A 15704-nucleotide genomic window follows, 5' to 3' on the forward strand; every position below is an offset into this window, starting at 1 on the left:
CTGTGCTGTGTCTGTGCACACTGGTGCCTTGCCCTCCAGAGCCATCTCTACAGTGTGATTAGGGTCCCTCTCTCCTGGGGTCCCTGCACTGTCACCTGGGGCAGGTTTCCTTGGTTCCGGCTTGTGTGCTGGCCAGGTGCTGTGAGCTCCAGCGACTCACCTCCCAGCCGCCAGCCAGGCCTGCTCGCCTCTCCTCTTGGATGAGTGGCAGCCGTTTCAGCTTCTGCTCTGACTAAGTTTGAGCTCCTGCATCTCACGTTCATCTGGGGACGTAGTTGACCCCGACCTGGTGTCTTTTCCTCCAGGAAAGGTTGTGTTTCACACTGAGTGTCAGTGATGGGCACAGCCAGGTTTGCAGTGTCCCAGGCTCAGGATCATTCCCCCAAACATGGGCCCAGTCCCTGATAGTGTTCTCTTCAGCTGTTTCTGAGCAGAGCTCATGGTGACCCTGCTGGTGAAGGATGGACCCTTGGGAAGGTGGTAGCTGTGTCCACAGAGCTGTGGGGTGTCTGAGAGCCTCTCTCCACGTTGGGGACAGTGTGCTCTTTTGAGGATGTGCACCATAAAATGTTACTTCTTTTAAAGGCTTTTTTTTTTGTGGTTCTGATAAAAATAGTAGGTAATAGTATTATTTTACATGAGACTTTGAGGAGATTAAGTCCAGTGTACAGGTTTCAGTTTTGCAGAATTGGAGCTCCACACCCCTGTCCTGAGTGGCAGCGCCAGCCAGGTAGGGCCTTCCCTCGGGGCCTGGGGCACTACTCCCTCTCAGACACCAGCCCCAGCTTCTGCAGCCCCCTGTGCAGCGCACTGGCCAGCGACGGGGTCTCCAGTGCTGTCCCCAACGCCCTGGGAGCAGTCGGCTCCATGGAGCAGTTCTCTAGGCTAAGCTCCCTCCACTCAGGCATCTGCTGGGCTTCGTCTCCTGCCTGGATCCTGGCTCTGCAGCCGGTGTCTCTGCAGATGACTCGGGGCCGAGACACAGGGAGCAGGTGATGGTGCTGGGCAGGGCGGGCCCCTGACTTGCCCTGCCTGCAGAGCGCAGTGCCAGGCTGGATGGGGTTCCCCCACCGAGACCCTACCCTGGGTGTTCCCTTTGGGGTCCTAGGAATTTCCTGCTCAAAGTTCCAGGAAGACCATTCACAGGGCGGGGCAGCCTGTGCCGAGCCCATCAGGTAGAAGTGGCCGTCCCTCCTCCTCGGTGACAGTGGCCATCTGGTGCCAATTTAAAGAGGGCTCCTCTCTGAGTCCCCTTTGTTAGAGATGCAGGGCATTTACTTCGGGGAAGCGCTGACACCTCCTCCGCTGAGAGCATTCAGGGCAGTATCTTCTCACTCAATGTGGGTTGAACTAATGGTGGTACTTTGGGAGTCGTGGTGTGCTCTTGGATGAGAGGTGCTATGTGGGGAAAAATATTTCTGAAGTCTTTAATGGGAAAATAGCTGGTTTTACTTCCTGAAAATGAACATCTGAATGGTGCATGAAGGAATGAAAGGCAGGGGTGTAAGGTTTCAGAGGCGCATGCTGGGTTTAATAGCTTGTTTTTTTAAACTTCCCTTAAATTTTTGTTCAGTTACACAATGTGCATCAAAGTGTTCCAGCTAACCGCAGCCACGTGGGGGCCGCTCCTCATGAGCTGTCGTCCTGCGAGTCCAAATTGAGGAGAGGCACACATCGTGATTGGCCTAAATATCCCATTTCCAGTAAATATAAGATAGATCATCTCTGGTTTCCTTCATGCTGAGTAACAAGCACGGCCACATGGGTCATGACCAGCCGTGCATTTCTGCAAGCACCCTGTGCACAACCAGAAGAGGGGTCTCTCCTAAGAGCCTCTCCTGTAGCTGCTTAGTCTGTCTGACAAGTAGGATTTGACTTGTTTATCATATTAATGAGAGTATTATGTACATCAGAAAACAAGGGCCTTATTTTCCTATTTGTAAATTATGAGTTAGATCACTATAAAAAGGCCTGTTTTCAGAATGAAAGTGCCTTTTTTCCTCTAAATTGTTTCTCTGTATTCAGTCATGTACCCAAAGCTCTCTTAGCAATTCAAATCCATCTGTCCCTTTAGAATATCTAATTACGGGTAATAGCTTCCTGGATTTCAGATAGAAAATCAAATCCTTATTTGCCTCAAAGTCTTGAGCACTACTTGTATATTACCTAAGAAATGCATGAAATGACGTTAAGTTATGAATCTTTCCTTTTAGGAGCCAAATGTAGGTCGACTGTGTATATTGAATTTTCTTGAGATTTTTAATCACTGTTTTATTTAACGTCTATGTGCAGCTGAAAAATGTAATAATTGAAACAAAGAGTATAAAATGCAGAAACACTGAAAATGGATGGGAAGTGCTGCTGATGTAAGGAGACTCCATGTAGAGCGGCCTTTATGTCTCAGAGCATCACCAGAGGTGTGAGGACTTGACGATGATGTCAGTCTGCATAGAAAATGTCATAATTCTAAGTCTGTGTGTACCTAATAGAAGAGCTTCAAAGTATATAAAACAAACATGCTTCTATGATGAAAAAGAAATCTCTATCATAAGACTTTACCAAACTTCTTTTAATGGCTAGAAAACAAATTATCACTCATCATGATGCTTTTCTGCTTAGAATATTCTTCTGGTTTCTCTGATATGTAGAAAATAGACCAAGTACCATTTGTGTGGTACACAAGAACCTCCACAGTATATCTCCAACTGCCTGTCTAGCCTTGTCTCTGTTCTCCTGTACCTGCTATTTCCTGTTCCACTGCCATACAAACTCTGGATGTGACAGTCCATTTTGTAAGATGAGCCAAAAATCGTTCTCACAGATAATGAGGAGAAAAACGTGTTTTCTAGGTGAGCATATTTGTAAATGGGCTGAAGAAAATTAAGAAAAACATTCAAACTTTATTTTAATGCAGCAGCTAAAGCAGAAACAGGAGAGTTCAGAAATGAAATTGCTAGGTAGTAGGAGTGTGTGAAATAAAAATTTATATAAGAGCACTAGAAAAATATTTTCAGAAGTAAAGACCAGATTTGAATGAATATAGGAGAAAGTAGGCACTGCAGAAAGCACAACCAGGGGAAAAGGGGATGTGAAGGAGAAAGATGAGGAAATAAACCCATACTCGAATAAAATGGTAAGATATTCAGATAAAAGGGTGATACAGAATTTTGGCAACATAGATTGAACTTATGGATAGTTGGAGTCCCTGAAGAATTTTTTAAAAAAGCAGTTGAACAGAACTAATACTTAAAATTGTAATTCAAAAAGTTTTTTTTAGAAATCACTTATATCTGTATATTGAAAGGGCCTGGAAAAATTGACCCAGACTTATCAGCACCAAAGCACAGTTTGGTAAATCTGTTTGACTGTAATCATTAAATAGAACTAGCAGCAACATAACACCTCAGTGCGTCCATATAAAACTTAGTAAGGGGAGTGTCAGATTGGCATCAGACTTCTCTAATCATCATCTTATGTTAGAAGACATTGGAGGAACTATTTAACATAGAAAAAGTCTGTGTCAGGAATTTTTATATCCAGATAAACTGTCCTTCAAGTGTAAAGCCAGACATGCTATTATGAACATGCAGAACAGAGTGAGTTCATTTGGAAGAAAGAAGTTCCAGAAAAGCCACTGTGAGATTGAAGGACCTCCAGCAAAAGGGTCAGGTGGGCAGTGAATGTGTTCAGCCTTATAACTAACAGATGGAGAGGAGGGCACCAATATACACTCTAAATGTATTTGTTACAGTTTAAAAAATAGTACAGAGTTGGTGGAGGTGAGAGTATTCTAGAAAGCAGAGTAAGCTCCTTGATTTTCTCATATGTAACATTTGGGGGTAAGATCTATCACTTGAAGCTGAGAATAGAATTTACTCAGATTTAATAAAAATACTAAGCTAATTCTAACAGTTAAAATTGGATAGGAGGGGAGAGGGAGCAGAGATGAAAACATGGTGCCAAGTGATTGCAGTATTGGGCATTAATAGAAAGCAGATGTGCAGGGTCTGAGAGGGGAATGGGTTAGTTTCACATAGAGATTGTAATAAAAGGTGACATCTACAAGAATGCAAAAAGAAATACCTAAGCAAGAGGAAATAAAATAGATCATAAAATGAAAGATTCTGTGTTTATATTGTAAATACAAAAAACAATAGAATAGAATGGATATCAACATGTCAATCCTAGCAGTAAGTTCAAGGAGAATAAATCCATCTTTTGAAAGAAAAAGGCTCTCAGATTAGATTTTATAGATAAGGAAAAACATCTGAGTTTATGCTGAATGCAGGAGATGCCCTAAACCAAGGTGATTCAGATAAAAAGGAGACAAATGTCTATCAGGAAATGAAGACAGAGCATATTTTGTGATTTTGATTCCACATGAGACATAATTCAACCTTCCAAAATTAATGAGGCAAAGACAATGAAAATATAATGTAAAACCTAGTCATCCAGGAAAATAAATGGAAGAGCAAATTTCATAAAGCAGAAACACAAGAAATGAAATGATAAATAGCCAAACAGTAATAATGGAGACTATAACAATACCCATCTTAGTCCTCAACAGATGGAGTACACAGAAATTATAAGGTTATATTAAATCTGTATTACATAATAATATATTATCTTCTAGACATGCTAACAAGGAAAGCATCCCCTTTTCAAATGCACATCAGACATGATCATTGACCAAATGTAAGTCCATAGAGAAATATATTAAAGAACAAAAAATAACATTCTATCACTATAATGCAGCCAAACCATAAATTGATAATGGAAACAAAACCCCAAAAAGTTCCTTCCACCTAGAGATACAAAAATTCTACTGAACAAATCTTGCTTTAAAGATGTAAAACGAAATGAAATTGTGGAATGTTATTTCATTATTATTGTTATTTTTATTAAGGTATCATTGATATACACTCTTATGAAGGTTTGGCATGAAAAACATTGTGGTTATTACATTCACCCATATTATCAAGCATCCCCATACCCCACTGAAGTCACTGTCCCTCAGTGTAGTAAGATGCCACAGAGTCACTACTTGTCTTCTCTGTACTATACTGTCTTCCCTGTGATGACCACCCATCCACACCATGTGTACTAATCATAATGCCCCTCAATCCTCTTCTCCCTCCCTCCCTACCCACCCTCCCCTTTGGTAACTGCTAGTCCCTTCTTGGAGTCTGTGAGTCTGCTGCTGTTTTGTTCCTTCAGTTTTGCTTCGTTATTATACTCCATAAATGAGGGAAATCATTTGGTACTTGTCTTTCTCTGCCTGGCTTATTTCACTGAGCATAATACTCTCTAGCTCCATCCATGTTGTTGCAAATGGTAGGATTTTTCTTCTTATGGCCGAATGGTATTCCATTGTGTATATGGACCACATCTGCTTTATCCATTCATCTACTGATGGACACTTGGGTTGCTTCCCTATCTTGGCTATTGTAAATAGTGCTGCAATAAACATAGGGGTGCATATGTCTTTTTGAATCTGAGAACTTGTTGTCTTTGGGTAAATTCCTAGGAGTGGGATTCCTGGGTCAAATGGTACTTTTATTTTTAGTGTTTTGAAGAACCTCCATATTGCTTTCCACAATGGTTGAACTAATTTACATTCCCACCAGCAGTGTCAGAGGGTTCTCCTTTCTCTGCATCCTCGCCAGCATTTGTTGTTCCTACTCTTTTTGATGTTGGCCATCCTAACCGGTGTGAGGTGCTCATTGTGGTTTTAATTTGCATTTCCCTGATAATTAGTGATGTGGAGCATCTTCTCATGTGCCTGTTGGCCATCTGAATTTCTTCTTTGGAGAACTGTCTGTTCATATCCTCAGCCCATTTTTTAAATGGGTTATTTGCTTTTTGGGCGTTGAGGCCTGTGAGTTCTTTATATATTTTGGATGTTAACCCCTTGTCGGATGCGTCATTTACAAATATATTCTCCCATACTGTAGGATGCCTTTTTGTTCTACTGATGATGGCCTTTGCTGTACAGAAGCTTTTTAGCACGATGTAGTCCCATTTGTTCATTTTTGCTTTTGTTTCCCTTGCCCGAGGAGATGCGTTCAGGAAAAAGTTGCTCATGTTTATATTCAAGAGATTTTTGCTTCTATTTTCTTTTAAGAGTTTTATGGTTTCATGACTTATATTCAGGTATTTGATCCATTTTGAGTTTACTTTTGTGTATGGGGTTAGACAGTAATCCAGTTTCTTTCTCTTACATGTAGCTGTCCAGTTTTGCAAACACCAGTTGTTGAAGAGGCTGTCATTTCCCCCATTGTATGTCCATGGCTCCTTTATTGTATATTAATTGACCATATAAGCTTGGGTTTATATCTGGGCTCTCTTGTCTGTTACATTGGTCTATGGGTCTGTTCCTGTGCCAGTACCAAATTGTCTTGATTACTGTGACTTTGTAGTAGAGCTTGAAGTCAGGGAGCATAATCCCCCCTGCTTTATTCTTCCTTCTCAGGACTGCTTTGTCTATCTTTTGTGGGTCTTTTGTGGTTCCAAATGAATTTTAGAATGATTTTCTCTAGTTCATTGTAGAATGTCATTGGTATTTTGACAGGGATTGTATTGAATTTGTAGATTGCTTTAGGCAGCATGGCCATTTTGACAATATTAATTCTTCCTATCCATGAGCACGGGATGTGTTTCCATTTATTGATATCTTCTTTAATTTCTCTCCTGAGTGTCTTGTAGTTTTCAGGGTATAGGTCTTTCACTTCCTTGGTTAGGTTTATTCCTGGGTATTTTATTCTTTCTGATGCAATTGTGAATGGAATTGTTTTGATTTCTCTTTCTGCTAGTTCATCGTTAGTATATAGGAATGCAATAGATTTCTGTGTATTAATTTTGCATCCTGCAACTTTGCTGAATTCAATTATTAGTTCTAGTAGTTTTGGGGTAGATTCTTTAGGGTTTTTATGTACAATATTGTGTCATCTGCAAACAATGACAGTTTAAGTTCTTCCTTACCAATCTAGGTGCCTTTTATTTCTTTGTGTTTGATTGCCGTGGCTAGGACCTCCAGAACTATGTTGAATAAAAGTGGGGAGAGTGAGCATCCTTGTCTTGTTCCAGATCTTATAGGAAAATCTTTTAGCTTCTTACTATTAAATGTGATGTTGGCTGTAAGTTTGTCATATATGGCCTTTATTATGTTGAGGTACTTGCTCTCTATATCCATTTTGTTGAGAGTTTTTATCATGAATGGACGTTGAATTTTGTCAAATGCTTTTTCAGCATCTATGGAGATGATCATATGTTTTTTGTCCTTCTTTTTGTTGATGTGGTGGATGATGGTGATGGATTTTCAAATATTTATACCATCCTTGCATCCCTGGAATAAATCCTACTTGATCATGGTGGATGATCTTTTTGATTTGCTAATATTTTGTTGAGTGTTTTTGCATCTATGTTCATCAGGAATATTGGTCTGTAATTTTCTTTTTTTGTGGTGTCTTTGTCTGGTTTTGGTATTAGAGTAGTGCTCCTCATAGAATGGGTTTGGAAGTATTACCTCCTCTTCTACTTTTGGAAAACTTTAAGGAGGATGGGTATTAGGTCTAAATGTTTGGTAAAATTCAGCAGTGAAGGCATCTGGTCCAGGCTTTGTTCTTAGGTAGTTTTTTGATTACCAATTCAATTTTGTTGCTGGTTATTGGTCTGTTCAGATTTTCTGTTACTTCCTTGGTCAGCCTTGGAAGGTTGTGTTTTTCTAGAAGTTGGACATTTCTTCTAGGTTATCCAATTTGTTTGCATATAATTTTTCATAGTTTTCTCTAATAATTCTTTGTATTTCTGTGTTATCCATAGTGATTTTTCCTTTCTCATTTTTGATTCTGTTTATGTGTGTGGACTCTCTTTTTTTCTTGATAAGTCCGGCTAGGGCCTTATCTATTTTGTTTATTTTCTCAAAGAACCAGCTCCTGCTTTCATTGATTCTTTCTGTTGTTATATACTTCTCAATTTTATTTATTTCTGCTCTCATCTTGATTATGTCCCTCCTTCTACTGACTTTGGGCCTCTTTGTTCTTCTTTTTCTAGTTTCATTAATTGTGAGTTTAGCCTGTTTATATGGGATTGTTCTTCTTTCCTGAGGTAAACCTGTGTTGCAGTATACTTCCCTCTTAGCACAGTCTTCACTGTGTCCCACAGATTTCGCAGCATTTGTCTCCATACATTGCTTGATACCTGTTTTTATTTGGTCATTGTTCCATTGATTATTTAGGATTATGTTGTTAATTAAGCCTCCATGTGTTTATGTGCTTTTTCGTTTTCTTTGCATAATTTATTGCTAGTTTTATGCCTTTGTGATCTGGGAAGCTGATTGGTAGAATTTCAATCTTTTTGAATTTACTGAGGCTTTTCTTGTGGCCTAGAGTATGATCTATTCTTGAAAATGTTCCATGTGCACTTGAGAAGAATGTGTATCCTGCTGCTTGTCAGTGGAGTGTTCTGTAGATGTCTGTTAGGTCCATGTGTTCTAATGTGTTTTTCAGTGCCTCTGTCTCCTTACTTATTTTCTGTCTGGTTAATCTGTCCTTTGGAGTGAGTAGTGTGTTGAAGTCTCCTAAAATGAATGCACTGCATTCCATTTCCCCCTTTAATTCTGTTAGTATTTGTTTCACATATGTAGGTGCCCCTGTGTTGGGTGCATAGGTAATTATAATGGTTATATCCTCTTGTTGGACTGACCCCTTTATCAGTATGTAATGTCCTTCTTTGTCTCTTGTGACTTTCTTTGTTTTGAAGTGTATTTTGTCTGAAACAAGTACTGCAACACCTGCTTTTTTCTCCCTATTAGTTGCATGAAATATCTTTTTCCATCCCTTCACTTTTAGTCTGTGTATGTCTTTGGGCTTGAAGTGAGTTTTTTGTAGGCAGCATATAGACGGGTCTTGTTTTTTTTATCCATTCAGTGACTCTATGTGTTTTGATTGGTGCATTCAGTCCATTTATATTTAGGGTGATTATTGAAAGATATGTACTTATTGCCATTGCAGGCTTTAGATTCATGGTTACCAAAGGTTCAAGGGCAACTTCCTTACTACCTAACAGTCTAATTTAACTCACTTAGTATGACACTATCCAAAGGTTCTTCCCCCACCTCCCGCTTTTTCTTTCTCCTCCGTTCTTTATATATTAGGTGTCATATTCTGTACTGTTTATCCCTTGACTGACTTTGGGGGTGGTTTTTTGATTTTGCATCTGCTTAGTAATTAATTGGACTACTTTCTTTACTGTGGTTTTATTTACTCTGATGATAGCTATTTAGCCTTAGGAACACTTCTATCTATAGCAGTCCTTCCAAAATACACTGTAGAGATGGTTTATGGGAGGTAAATTCTCTCAGGTTTTGTGTATTTGGGAATTGTTTAATCCCTCCTTCAAATTTAAATAACCTTACCAGGTAGAGTATTCTTGGTTGAGGCTCTTCTGCTTCACTGCATTAAATACATCATGCCACTCCCTTCTGGCCTGTAAGGTTTCTGCTGAGAAGTCTGATGATAGCCTAATGGGTTTTCCTTTGTATGTGATTTTTTTTCTTTCTCTGGCTGCTTTTTGTCTTTATCCTTGATCTTTGCCATTTTAGTTATTATATGTCTTGGTGTTGTCTTCCTTAGGTCCCTTGTGTTGTGAGATCTGTGCACCTCCATGGCCTGAGAAACTATCTCCTTCCCCAGATTGGGGAGGTTTTCAGCAATTACCCTGTCAAAGACACTTCTATCCCTTTTTCTCTCCCTTCTTCTTCTTCTGGTCACTCTATAATGCAAATATTGTTCCGTTTGGATTGGTCACACAGTTCTCTCGATAACATTTGATTTCTAGAGATCCCTTTTTCTCTCTGTGCCTCAGCTTCTTTGTATTCCTGTTCTCTAATTTGTTTCATTTATTGTCTCCTCTACTTCATCTAATCTGCTTTTAAATCCCTCCATTGTATGTTTCATTTCAGATTCTGTATTTCTTCAACATTTGTATCTCATTCCTGAATTCCTCCCTGAGTTCTTGAATATTTATCTGTAGCTCTATGAGCATGTTTATGATTTTTATTTTGAAATCTGTTTCAGGAAGATTGATTAGTTCAGTTTCACTTGGTCCTCTTTCTGGTGTTTATAGCATTTTGGTTTGAACTGGGTTCCTTTGATATTTCAAGTTTGTGTGTGGCGCCCTCTAGTGCCCAGAAGCTCTACTCTCTGGAGCTGCTCAGCCCCTGGAGCGATGGTGGGGGTTGCAGGTGATCAGCACTGGTGCCCTTTTTCTTGATGTCTGCTGGTTTCCCCAGGTTTAGACAGTCTGCCACATCCTACTTTCCTGTTGCTCTTTCAGGATTTGATGTATTTGGTATATTTTTGTATTATATGTGGTTTTGGGAGGAGGTTTCTGTCTCACTTCTCATGCCACCATCTTTAATTCTCTGGATGGGTGTTAGTTTATTTATAATATTTCATTATCAAAATATATCTGAAGGAAATACTGTACAATGGTAAGGTTTGACATGCTATATAGTGGGTACACAGGCATTCCATTGTTCCGTTTACTCGAAACACTTGAGTCTGAATTCTGATATTGTGTAATGAGAAAAACAGATTTCTTGGTTTCAATTTTTGTAAGGTTCTAAGAATCTATGGCACTGCCAACAAATCCTGAGATAAAACATTTTGTTTCCTCGAATAGGAAAGATGTATGTAAAAGAGTTTACGTAATTTTACACTCAAGACTTTTTTGGGGAGGCTAAGGAAAAAGAAAAAAACTGGCTAGCTTTAAGGAAGATGGTATTTTTTACTTTGGCAATATCGATCTAAGATACGTGCTGAAATGTTCACCTGTAAGTAAAGTTTAACAGTTGTTTGAGGGGGGCAAAACACTATGAAGTCAAATTCCAAAGATACCTTCGTCAAATTGTGACAATTAGCAAACTCTTAAATGGCAGATAATTTCCCATCTCAATACAAATGATCCTATTTCTTTTATCAGCTACTATGAAACTCAGAAATGTATAGTTTACATACCAAAACATCCATCCTAGGGACATATTTGAAGGTTATCTTATAGTCCTTTGAAGATCTGCCACCAATTTAGTAACATCTTTCACATCATTAGTGGCATAGTTCCTGCAGATTCCTTTAGCTTTGACCAGAGGATGCAATAGGAGCAGTTGAAGATAAATGCAAGTGATAATCCAAGTTTGTGCCTTCTTCATAAGGAAAGGCAGCACTGTGATCCAGCCCAGGCAGCGGTATGGCGACTCCGTTTGGCTGTTCTGGAGCTCCAGCATATTGCACGAGCAGTGCCTGCAGATAGTCCACGTATTGGGTAGCCCTAGTGTAGCACCCTCCCTGCGGCCCGTGCTCCTAGCAGCACCCACGATCTCATCGTGAGGCAGCATGTGAGAGTTATTTCATTATTAGCATGATATTTCAGTGTCCCTGGGATTCAACTAAAGCAGTTCTTGGAGGAAAATTTAAAGCACCAAATACATATGTAAATTAAAGAAGTAAAAAAATAAATGAACCAAATATCTAGGTGGGTACTTAATTATCTTCATATTAAGGAAGGTGAGAATGAAGAAGTTAAATGATTGAACAAACCCGGTGGTGGGTGGGCAAGCTGAGCCCTGAGTTCCGTGGCCCCGATTTCAGATCCCTTGTTGTGGAGCACCTGCCCCGCATCCCCAAGGAGCTGTGTGAGAACAGCAGAGAGAAATTGTAAATGCCACCACTGAGGACCAGGATGGCTCCTGGGAGAAAAGCAGGATTGGAAGGCACTAGGACCGGAAGAGGCGGAAGCTGGAGTGGAGACCAGGACTGAGTCCTGGAACATGGGGACTGGCAATGTTTTCTGCCTCAGATTTATGGACTAGAACTGAATTCTAAGTCAGGATTTTTAAAAAGTTGCTTGTTTCTATTTTATGAGAGACAATATGTAGTCTATTTTTATTAATGTGGCAGTAATATCATTTTGACTGTTGAATGCTTTCAAATATGTGTTTTCATATATAACATTTAGTTCTGAAGAGTATATCATTCCCAGATATTTCCTGACTGTCCCATCATGCCCACTGCATAAAAGCTAATCTCACTCCTAAGAAATCTGGAGGACCTTCCTCTTGGAAGGCATTCTGCAGATTCTAGCAAAGGCAACAGCCAAGCCATAAATTTAAAAGTAGTATGGACTAGGGGGATAGGAAGCCTGCTTTTGTCACATTAGTTATTTTAATGTTCAGGTAATTGTCTATAATACCCCCAAAATTGGGCTGTAGGATGACCTGACCACATGGCACATTAAGAAGATGAAACATAAACAAGGTGCTGACCTCAGGGATTCTGCATGCTGGGAGGGTTTCCTCACAGGAAGGGAGCGAAGCCAAGCCCTGAAGCTGGTGCTGTTTGTGTTGTAGACCATCCAGCCGGTCCGGGCCACAGCCTCCACGTGCAGACCGTGTGTTCCACTGAGAAACACACGAGATTTTCAACTTGAACGTCTAGTAGCAGAATTTATTCCCGGATTCAAAATGTGAACAACTTCCCTTTTGCCAACAGTAGTTAAAATGAAAAACCTGTTTGGCTATAGATTTATGGCTCATGTGCTCTGGACAAATACTGGGTTCAACTTAGCTGAGCAATATGTACTTGGGCTGGAAAGCTGCAGTATATAAACTGTACTTTCATAAAAATCTACTGGAGAGTTTCTGGAGGTATTTGGACCCCTATCCCAGATGTTGCATTTCCCTAGACCCATGGAAGAGGCTGGGACTCTGGCTCTTCACAGGATCATCAGCGTTCGGATCACGCTCTGGGAGGCTCTTGCTGGGACGTGGTGTGCTGGCTGCCTGCCTGATGAGCTCTCTCACTCCGGGTTTCAACCACTGACTTCTGCTGTTTTTCCAGGAATACCGGATCTGTCATTTGATAGCAAGGCTCCCGGGACCGGAACCCGACGTTGCTCTGGAACTCAGTAGTCCAGTAGGGCACCCGACCACCTGTAGCTGGCCAGTGACCTCGAGGGCACTGATGACTGGCAGGTGGTGTGCCCATGTGGCCTTGGCCGCACGTCACCTGTGGGAACAGCCACGAGAAACCTGTGGGTGGAGATGACCCGGACGCACACCTCAGAATGAAGAGTTCTTCGGCGAGAACAGTGCTCGCCATCCGGAAGCTACTGCTGGTTTGTGGGCGATGGGAAATTCAAAAGGAAGATGGAATTTAGACCAGTTTCTGATGAAATGCAGACCAAATGCTTGTTTGGACCCAGAACATTTTAAATCATGTGGGGAAAAAGGACATGTTTTATCCAGTACTTATAGATATTAGAAGTTATAAAAATACCATAAAGTTAAAAAGGTTTTATAGATGGTATAGTTCCTATAAACACTGAAGTAGGCGTGTGTCCACTTTACACTGTGGTGAAAATATTCTTAAGTCTAAAATATTATATAACATAGAACATGACAATGAAAATAGTCTCTATTTTTCAACTTAAAGCCCTCCTTCCTGACCATGTTTTAAGTATGTGAAGGGGACAGCAATATATTTTTCTATACTTTGACATTTTTAATAAAAATTAAAGGTGTTTTTTGAATAGTGATTAAAAGGGCAGGATTGGAGAAAAAAGAAGCCCAGGGGTTGCCGTTTGCCTGCAGCAGTGTTAACATAAGCGCCCTGCTGGGTGACTGACTCTCTTCTTTCTGTAGAGGTCACGTTGCCCCACAGCAAAGGCCCAAGGTCTGGGGCATGCTCAGGAGTATGGACAGATGCACCTGTGAGGCCCCCAGACCCAGTGCTGCCCCCATCCAGGGTCGCCCACATGCCCTTCCCACCATCCCCACATTCATGCCCAGTGTAATGGGCATTCACATCCATCAGCATTGGTTTTGTCCTTTCTGGTTCTTCACCTTGGTGGGGTCTGGCTCAGAGTGACTTGAAGTGCATACTGGCACCTCCTTCCTTCATGTGGGGAGGATCCCCCTGCCTGGTGCAGCCCGGTCTCCCCATTTCTCAGCCGAGGAGCTTCTGACGTTTCCAGTCTGTGGTGACCACAACGAAGGCACCGGGGTGTTGGAGCAGCTGTCTGTGTGGACACCTCCTGTTTCTCCTGAGTGAGCAGGTGGGAGCCCAGCGGGTGAGGGTGGGGACCCCCGCTGGCCCTCCACCTCTTTCTTGCTGCCTGTCCTGTCAGAGCTCCTGTGCTTCCACATTCTCAGCCATAGTCAGTCTTATTAGTCTTATTTTTAGCTATTGTAGTTTTAGTGTAGTTTGAATTTACATTTCTTTAATAAGGAGTGATACTGAGCACTTTATCTGTGTTCATAGGCCTGCTTTTAATTTATTTTTTATTGTTGAGTTGTAGAACTTTTAAAAAATGTATTCTGGATGCTATTGTATGTCACATGTATATATTGCAGATATGTGTCAATTTGTATTAAGATAATATCCTTTAATGAACGAGGGCGTTAAATTTTTTTTAAATCCCACTCTGACTCTACGGTTAGTGCTTTCTGCAGCCTGTCTCAGAAATCTCTGCCAATCCAGGGCCGCAAAGATATTCTCTGAGTTTTCTTCCACGAAGTGTAGTTTTTATTTGTATTTAGGTCTAAGATCCATTGTATTAGCATTTATCGCTCCACAACAGTATTTGTAAAAGCTTCATGGTCTAAAACAACACACATTTATTACCTCACAGTTTCTGTAGGCGAGAGTCTGGCGACTCAGGGGGTCCGCGGCTCAGGCTCCCTCCTGGGCGGCTGACGGGCTGCGACCTCGCCGGAGACTCTGCGGGCCGGTCAGCTTCCAGGCTCGCTCAGCCTGCCGGCCGGTCCTGATCTCTGCGGCTGTAGGACGGAGGGTCCCGCTCTTAGAGGATCGCTGCAGTTCCTTGCCACGTGGGGTCCCCGGTGAGGCTGCCTGCCTCCTCACACTCGGCAAGGGACAGAGCCTCCAGCAAGAAGGCGCTGTGGTGTCACACACGAGGCGCCTGCACTTGTTCCGCGCAGCCCGCCCCCTTGTTCTGCAGCCCAGGATGAGTCTTGGCCCTGTCCCCCTCATGGAGAGGCCCTCACGGGCCGGGCACCCAGACTCTCAGGCTTGCCTGCACACCCATCTTGAGTTAATTCTGGGGTGTGCAGAGCATATCGGGCAGGCTTCGTTTTTTCCCCCACACAAGTATCTCTGCTCTAGCAACACTTGTTAAAAATACTACTTTTCCCATTAGGTTTCATTGGTGTCTTTGCTGAAAATCAATGAACTCTGTAAGTGTGGGTGAAATCTCTGGCTTAATACTTAATCTTTCTATCATTTTAAAAGATATTTTAAGTTTATTAACTTGGTTTATTCTCCCAGTGGTATGGTTGTTACTGTAATTGTCTATGGAAGAAAATTGTCTCTGCTAAAAATACCTCTAAAATGTTCTACAATCTGTGAGTCCATTTTAAAATCGAAGGCTCATTAATATTATTATGAAATATTTTTCAGTATAATCACTGAATTATACTGTAATGAACTTCATACATAGTATGGTTACAACTTTGCTCTATTACTTTACAATTTTTATTTTTCCCCTCTAACCTTTTTTACAAATGATAGTGGCCTTTCCATAATATTGTCTCCATGCTCTAGGATTTAGGCCAAGCCCCTTAGCTTGGACAGCAAGGTTTGTCTTGCCTAGCTCTGTCCCAGGGGCTGAGTGGCCCTGGCTGGGGG

The 15704-nt window shown here is 41.3% G+C and overlaps 1 long non-coding RNA gene across 1 annotated transcript in view; it reads left to right on the plus strand.

Moving 5' to 3' along the window:
- Window positions 1-15048, plus strand: part of LOC130680128 (uncharacterized) — a 39397-nt gene extending 24349 nt beyond the window's left edge. The window contains exon 4 of the long non-coding RNA XR_008993160.1: window positions 12897-15048. This is a non-coding gene — a long non-coding RNA (uncharacterized LOC130680128). The remainder of the gene's footprint in view (window positions 1-12896) is intronic.
- The last annotated feature ends 656 nt before the right edge of the window (window positions 15049-15704 follow it).

Source organism: Manis pentadactyla, chromosome 12, assembly GCF_030020395.1.
Source record: "Manis pentadactyla isolate mManPen7 chromosome 12, mManPen7.hap1, whole genome shotgun sequence".
Classification (NCBI taxonomy): Eukaryota; Metazoa; Chordata; class Mammalia; order Pholidota; family Manidae; genus Manis; species Manis pentadactyla.